The sequence below is a fragment of the Onychostruthus taczanowskii genome, unplaced genomic scaffold, assembly GCF_017590055.1.
Source record: "Onychostruthus taczanowskii isolate IOZ18803 unplaced genomic scaffold, ASM1759005v1 scaffold83, whole genome shotgun sequence".
In the NCBI taxonomy this organism is placed as follows: Eukaryota; Metazoa; Chordata; class Aves; order Passeriformes; family Passeridae; genus Onychostruthus; species Onychostruthus taczanowskii.
The window spans coordinates 38,334-46,364 of record NW_024506221.1 but is presented as its reverse complement, the minus strand read 5'-3'; the positions used below and the strand labels follow the sequence as shown (position 1 = coordinate 46,364).

Below are 8,031 nucleotides of genomic sequence, written 5' to 3'. Positions count from 1 at the left end.
TTGTTGACAAAGATTTTGTGTCCTGGAAAGATGAATGAGGTTTATACTGAAAGAAGTTGACTCAACTTTGGCCTCTTAGTGCTTTTCCCTTTACCACTAGTAGCAGGGAGATGAAAACAGGCAGATGATTTGTCAATAATGCTTTCTCAATAATTCTTTGTCTTCATCAGCTCTGCCCCTCCACTCCCACTGTTTAAAAATACTGGGTTTCTTCTTTAGGATCATTATCATGAATCAGTTGGAACTGTGAAGCTATTCCTGTAGCAGTATTTTGTGGGATTCTTGGTCTAAATATGCCAGTCAAATTAAATTACATTGAAAACCTGTGTTTCCTTAAAAGGTTCTGTAATTATAAGGTCATAAGAAGCATACACAAATGTACTAAGCAAAGGAACATTCTTTACCAGAACAAATTTCTGAGCTTGCAACAGACAAACTTTTTTTGTAGTAGTTTATCAGCTCATTTAGAGATCAGTTCTAGAAATTAATATACTTGCTTGATTAACATTTACTTTCTATAGTGGTGAATATGTAATCCACCCTCTCTGAACAACTTAAGAGAATTTTTGTGCATGTAGACTGCAAGTACAATCTATGCAATTTAAGAACACAAAGCAGTGGTTTATTAGGAGGTGTATATAACTGGTAGCATGTTAGTCTTGACTAAATATTAGTGTGCCCTTCGTAAGACATCTGTTGAGTTATAAGGAGAAACTTGACCTCAGACCACAGCAACAAAAAAGCTCAGCCTTGCCAAGTGAAGACTTGGTCTCTTGACTCCTTGGAAGGTACAATTGTGGGTAGGCAGGTAGGAAAGCGAGGAGCTCAAATCATTCTATGAGTCTTCATAGGAATTTTAGAGACTTGGAAACAAGTCATGTGTCTAAAACATATTCTAAAGTGTTTTTCCTATTCCAGAAATGTGGTGCCCTAGTGAGTACCTTCAATGTCTAAATTCAGGTTGGTTGTGCTTTGTGCTGTAACTCCTCTCCAAGCTATGGATATTTCATTTTATAAAAAGCAGTTGTGCTTCCATATTGTGTTCTTCAGTCACCAAGACTTATCTCAGATTTGCCGGTTAGAGGCTTGTTACTGTTTTACCTCTTACTGTTTTCCACTCTGAACAGTTTCACAAAGAACTTAGTGTCAGCTATGTGTAATAAAGCCCCTGACACAGTTTCCCACAGCATTCTCATGGAAAATCTGGCAGTCCAGGAGTGGACAGGTGCACTGTCCACTGGGTAAAAACTTTCAGGATGTCCAGGCCTTGAGAGTGGTGTTTAGTGGAGTAATTTCCAGTGGTGGCTGGTCACAGGTGGGGTTCTACTGGGCTCAGTCAGTACTGGGAGCACTTCTGTTTAATATCTTTTTTAATTACCTGGATGAGGGGGTTGAGTGTACCATCAGTTCATAGATGAAACAGAACTGTATGGGAGTGCTGATCTGCTGGAGGACAGGAAGGCTCTGCAGAGGGATCTGCACAGGCTGCATCGATGGGCTGAGGCCAGGGGGGTGAGGTTCAACAAGGCCAAGTGCCAGGTCCTGCCCTTGGGTCACAACAGCCACAGGCAGTGCCACAGGCTGGGGCAGAGTGGCTGGAAAGGACCTGGGGTGCTGGTGACAGCAGCTGAACATGAGCCAGGCTGTGCCCAGGTGGCCAAGAAGGCCAATGGCATCCTGGCCTGGATCAGCAATGGTGTGGCCAGCAGGGCCAGGGCAGGGATTGTCCCCTGTGCTGGGCACTGGTGAGGCCACAGCTCCAGTGCTGTGTCCAGTGCTGGGCCCTCACTGCAGGAAACACACTGAGGAGCTGGAGAGAGTGCAGAGAAGGGCAGTGGGGCTGGGGCAGGGGCTGGAGCACAAGTCCTGTGAGGAGCAGCTGAAGGAGCTGGGGGTGTTTATCCTGGAGAAAAGGAGGCTCAGGGGAGACATAAAAAGAGGTGGTATCCAGGTGGGGGTCAGTCTCTTCTCCCAGGCAACTACTCACAGAGTGAGAGGAAGTGGCTTTAATCCCAGGGGGTATTCAGGTTGGATGATTAGGCACTGGAATGAGCTATCTAGGGAGATGATGGAGTCACCATGCATGGAAGATTTCAAACAACACCTGGAGTTGGCCCTTAGTGCTGTGGTTTAGTTGACGGAATGGTGTTTGATTAAAGGTTGGACTCAAGGTATTTTCCAATGTTAACAATTCTATGGTTCTATGACAAATGGAAAAGGTCTTAGGTTGTATCAGAGGAAGTTTATATTGGATATTAGGAAAAACTTAAGAAACAAGTCGTTAAGAGTTGGATCTGGCTCCCTAGATTCGTGGTGGAGTTGCAATCCCTGGCATTGTTCAAAAAATGAGTCAACATGTTATATTGTGATATGATTTAGTAGGCAGTTGTAGGTGTAAGAGAAGAATATCTGTGTGATAAGCTGTTCTCATCTATATAGCCTCTTTTTCTGTATGTGAGAAACTTGCTTCATTGCAGGTGGTTACTACAAACTGCTGCAGCTTTGCCTTCACAGTGCCTCTCTGCCAACAGTAACTTGTGCTGATTGAAGTTGTCATAAAGAGTCTGTTCACTATGGTCTTGGGGTGGAAAATTACAAGAAATGGCATTTTGTCATCCAGTTATTAAAGCCACAGGGGATTTTCAATATTTCCTTTAGCCTGTTTGTACAAATGGGTTTCATTATGTTTAGCTGCTTTTACAATTGTAGTAAAAGGCTTATGAATCTTAAATTGCCATAAGATGAAAACCTGTAAAAAAAATCTGTAATAAACCACTAAAGACATTACTCTGGGAATAAAGCATCCCTTCTTTGCCAGCATTTTTTCAGATTGCAATTAGAGCTGTTGTGATGTCGCAATGCTGTGAAGGATGATGTGACAGGAAGAAAGTATTGCATAATGCTCTATTCTGAAATTGATAACAGCATTGTGGCCTTCTTAGCAAAATACCTGATGCTTTTCATGAGAAATAAATCTTCTCTAGAGTACGGATGAAAAAGATGCTCACATAATTGCACTTAGGCATTAAAACCTTTCTGTGTGTATTAAATGTTGGTAGTTGCACACTGTACAACATAGTAATTGGCATATTTCTTATGCCTTTTGTTAGGTTTGAGCAGTTTGTAGAGTCTGCCTTTGACTCTAATTTGATGCAGTTTTGTATGTGCCCATTGTAGGGATGCTGACTTCAGGCACATGATGGATTGTGGAGGTCCTTTCTCTCTTCCCCCACGCCTTTATCAAAAACCCAGTGCTGTGTGCTTATATAGTAAGTCAGGGACTAGCACCAATTTCCATGCCAAATGTGTAATTTAATAGTAAAACTTTCTGATTGATTTTGTACCCTTTGACTTGTTCCTTTTGCTTAGTGAGCATTTACAAATCTTAGGTGCTTCCTTCCCCTTAACAGTGGGTTGTCACACCCATTATTGTTGCTTATTCAATGATATGGATTGGACAATGATTGGACAATGTGTTGCATTTAAACTAAGGCTTTAGTAATAAACCAGTAATTTAAGAGCATGGTTTTGAGGGTACTGCTGTTGTTGAATTTTTATGTTACATTAAAGTGAAATTTAAGAACGGCATAGGTAATTTTTTACCTGTTGAATGCAGCCTTGCATGGAGGTTGATGCTAGTAGATTTCTAATGACAAGCTGCTCACTGAAAAATTGAATTATGCATATTTGGAAATTGAGATCAAAATCAGACTGGTTTCACTGGATTTTTCTTCCCCATGAATGAAATCAGTAATGAATATAAGGACACTCATGGTTTTTATTTGTGTTTTGCAATGCTGTAAGTCAATGAAAGTCTGTTGTCATGCCCTCCTCTTTACGCTTAGAGGAATGAAGTGGTTTGAGTCATTGGCACAGGTAGAAATCAGCCTAATGAGTTTCTTGGTTCAAACCAACTCTGCAACTTGCTGGGCTAAAACTCAGTATATGTTTTCCATTGAAGCTGCTTTTGCTAAGACTGCACGATTAAACGCTGCAAGGTCAATTTGCAGACTGGTCATTGAAAATGCACCTAATTTTTTCACTGAACTACAAAATGCTCTATTTTGTGCCAGTGTGTTAATTAATACAGACTCACAGTAATTATATAGTGGTCAGTAATTTTATAGGGTGTGGTCATACATAATACAGAAGATAAATGTTTTTCAAAACTGAACTACTACAGGTAACAAATCAATTTCGAGTGAGGGTCAGGTTCTCCTGTCTCACCCTGCCAACACAGACAGTGGAAATGCTTCTCTTTAAGAAGGGGTACCATCTGGGATCAACCAATCTCTGGAGCAGTTACCCCTGAATCACCAGCCCAAACAATAGAGAGGCATCAGCAATGAAAACAGTGGAGTCTTTCTGTGGAAGGCACTTCCTTCCTTGTGTTTCAGAAACAGTAGCTTCACTTTGCTCCCACCCTCAGGATGGGAAAGTTAGTTCTTCTAGAGCATTCATGTGCAAAGTGGATTAAAGTGTCTGCAAATGTGGATATGGAACATATTTTTTGGCAGGATTTCTATTGTACTCTAAAGGTTTCCAATCTTCTGTGCCAAATCACTTTTGGTAAATGATATTACCTTTTTAAGAAGATTTTCTTTTTGCTATTAACTTCCTACAAAAGGTAGTAGCTGAAACAGTTACTGATGCCATCATTAAGTGCCCTCTGCATCCTGGAATCTCCTAAGTGCTACTGTCCAGTCCACAACCAAACATTTAAGTCTGTGGAAGCCTTAATGTAAGCATGTACATAGCCCTGAGGCAGGCAGAGGGATCACTAAAGGTTTTTGAAAGTTAAACAAATGTTTAAGTAGTCTTTTAGGTCTGGTGCAGCTTTTCATGATTTTGAAAGATTGAGCAGCCAACTTTCAGTGTGTCAGTGAAATCCATGTGTTAATGTGTGAGAACAGGCAACTAATCAGACCAAGTCTAGAACAGAGGTTCAATAATTAAACATAATTAAGGATCTAGTCCTGCCCTTTCTTATGTTCTCATTAAAGAAAAAAAAAGAAAACCTGGTATACCAAAGACCACTTAGGTTACAGTTTACATCTGCTTCTTTTGAACCACATTTCTATTTCATCTATTACCTCATAGTAAAACAAATGCAAGTTTTCAAAATATCACTATCAATGCTATTGTATACTTCTAAATAGCAAGGGGCATTAAAAAACTTTAAAGCAGTTTACAACGCAGTGTCACACGGAGGTTTTGGGGGATGGAGAGACGGCAACACCATTCAAAAATAAAAAGGGAAGCAAATGGGCTAACTGGCTGAATCTGATGATTAGCGGAAGAGGGTGAAGGCTCATGAGTGATCTGGAAGTTGGAGTGGGTGTGGTGTTAGCATTTTAAAATAGCTTGAAAAAACCTGAGCTGCACAAGTCATGGAAGTTGAAACTAGTCAATCTACGGCTTCTTGTGTATGACACTAGTGCAGGATAAACAACTTGCTGTCTGTAATGCATCTCTTCCTGAACTGGGACTAAGACCTCTTGATGTGCTGATTGCATTTTTAAAATTCAGTATCTGTTTTTGGACAGTATCTGCTTAGCAAGGACTGTCAGTGTCAGTAGGAGGCACATTAACTAGGGACTTCGGATTTCCATTTACTAGCTTCACAGCATCTTAATTGCAAAGTTCCTTCTGATTTTCAGTCCCGTTGCTGCAGTCAGTTATGTTGCTAATGGCTGCAGTCTTCTTCCAAGCCATAAATGGAATACATTTGTTACTTTTAAAAGGGATCACCACTTGCTTTATTCCCCTGCCTGTGTCCTAAATGATGCATGAGGTGCTTAAGGGGGAGTGCAAAATGTCGCTGCGTACCCCGCTGCACGGCCGGAGAGAGCGGCGGGGCGGTCGCGGGCGCGCCCTCACAGCCTGTGCGGCGGCGGGGCTGCTCCCCGCCCCGCCCCATTCCGTCCCGGGAGCTGTGGGGGCCGCAGGGCCGGCACGGGGGCTGTCGGGGTGCGGAGGGTCGGCGGGGGCTGTCGGCGTGCGGAGGCTGTCGGGCTGCGGAGGGCCGGCAGAGTGGCTCCGGGGGCGGGCGCCTGTCGGGGCTCCGGGCAGGGCAGAGCATCCGCCCGCGCGCGGCCGGCGCCGTGAGGGCAGCTGGAGCGGAGTCCGACCCCGCTAGTCCCGGCGGCGGGCGTGGGGGGTTCTGGCCTTCCGAATTACAGGAAAAAACGTGACTTGTGCTCAGCCGTGCAACTTCCTATTTTGTCCGTCCTTTCGCTGTCGCGGGGAGGCAGAGGCCCTTGTTAAAACAAGCTCGCGTTCTGCAGCTGAGGTAAGTGAAAAATGTGTTTTCAGCTGAGGGGTCTCTGCTCACGTTCATTTATATGAAGTGTGGGAGAGTGTGAAACTGTTGCCCGGACTGTTACTCGCGTGGATTTCCAGCAGTGAAGCTTGCTTGCATTCACATCTCTCCAGGCGTTCGTCCCAGACTTTGGGCAGGACATGCTTCTGTGTCTCTTCGGGCCAAAAAGATCCTTTCAAGTCCATGAGATAGTAAGAATTGAAACTTTCTGTTTAGCTCATTGCATTTGTCTCATTTTGTAAAGAATGCAATACGGATGCTTGGCAGTGGTTTTCCTTGTGTGTGTAATGGTTAAGAGTCAGTTCTCAAAATGTTTGCAATGTACGCAATCATCAAAGGAAGGAAAAGCTCTTACTTAACTTCTCTCTACTTAATTTGTATTCACTCGGATTTTCTCGAAGTGATGAATCCAATTTAAATGTACTGGCCCCAGGTTTCTTCAATGTTTGCGATTTCTGCCTTCTGAGAAAAATGTTTTTGTAATGTGCTTGTGTACATATCCATCGTGAGTATCATCTTCATGCAGTCATTCTTAAACTGGGGAAGTGTCTCTTGCCTTCTCACCTGTAATGGACTGCATGATTTGTCTTTTGGGAGTGGAGGGTCTGGAGCACAGGTCCTGTGAGGAACTGCTGAGGAGAAAAGGAGGCTCAGGGGAGACCTTATCACTCTCTACAACTGCCTGAAAGGAGGTGGTGAGATGAGGGCCAGTCTCTTCTCCCAAGTTATAACCAATGGACAAGGAAATTGCTGCAAGTTGCACCAGGAAAGGTTTAGATTGGATATTAGGAAAAGTTTCTTATCCGAAAATGTTGTCAAGTACTGGAACAGGCTGCCTGGGAAAGTGGTGGAGTCATTGTCCCTGGGGGTATTTAAAAGGCTTGTAGATGTGGCACTTGGGAATATGGGTTAGCGCTGGACTTGGCAGTGCTGTGTTAATGGTTGCACTTGATGGTTTTCTGGAACCAAAATGATTCTATAATTGCCTAAAATAGTTGAAATACAACTTCTGGACTCTATCTGTGAATTAAGAAACTGATTGGGCAAGAGAATGTTTTTGTGCTTGAAGGAAGCTTCATGTATTGGGTGGAAGAACGGTGTAGTCAGTTCAGATTTTTCAGAGCTAATCCATAATAAAACAGGTCTCAAAAGCGATTAAAAAGGGAGAAAGACGCTATGGGCTTATATCATAGAGGTTGCAGTATTGAAGATTAAAGGTCTTGATTTTTCTATAATAGTCATTTAAACCTGAGGAATTTTTGCATGATTTGGTGCTTGTAGAGGGCGTTTTCATTTAAAAAATGCCGTGCTAAGAGAAGTTAAAACATAAATGTGTTCAGTAGTGTTTCGAGCCTGATTTCTCACTACCATGCCATGTTTTGCCTTGCAGTTTTGACTAAGCTACTGAAGTATTGTTAATAAAGTTTACAGCATGGATAGTAAAGAAAAGCAGAATATATAACCCTTAGGAGCTGATCTGAAACAGCAGGGTTATGCAATGAGTCTGAGTTTTAATGTTTTCTAAAATACATGATTAAATATCTTTTTCAGACATTTAATATATTACATGTACAGGTATGTTTCAGGGTCATGGTCATCTTTTTTGAGTGTAAAGAAAGTATAAAAGTGATGTCTGTGGAGTATGGTATTACCTGCACTGTGTTCTGTGTTCTTCTACTTGCAGCATGCAGTACTGCAGTGATTATAAC

The 8,031-nt window shown here is 42.5% G+C and overlaps 1 protein-coding gene across 1 annotated transcript in view; it reads left to right on the top strand.

Moving 5' to 3' along the window:
• Positions 1–5,998: 5,998 nt before the first annotated feature.
• The window catches only part of IL31RA (interleukin 31 receptor A), a 36,278-nt gene continuing 34,245 nt past the window's right edge, over positions 5,999–8,031 (top strand). Inside the window, exon 1 of the mRNA XM_041424634.1 lies at positions 5,999–6,292. The gene's annotated coding sequence lies outside the window, so the exon portion shown is untranslated. The remainder of the gene's footprint in view (positions 6,293–8,031) is intronic.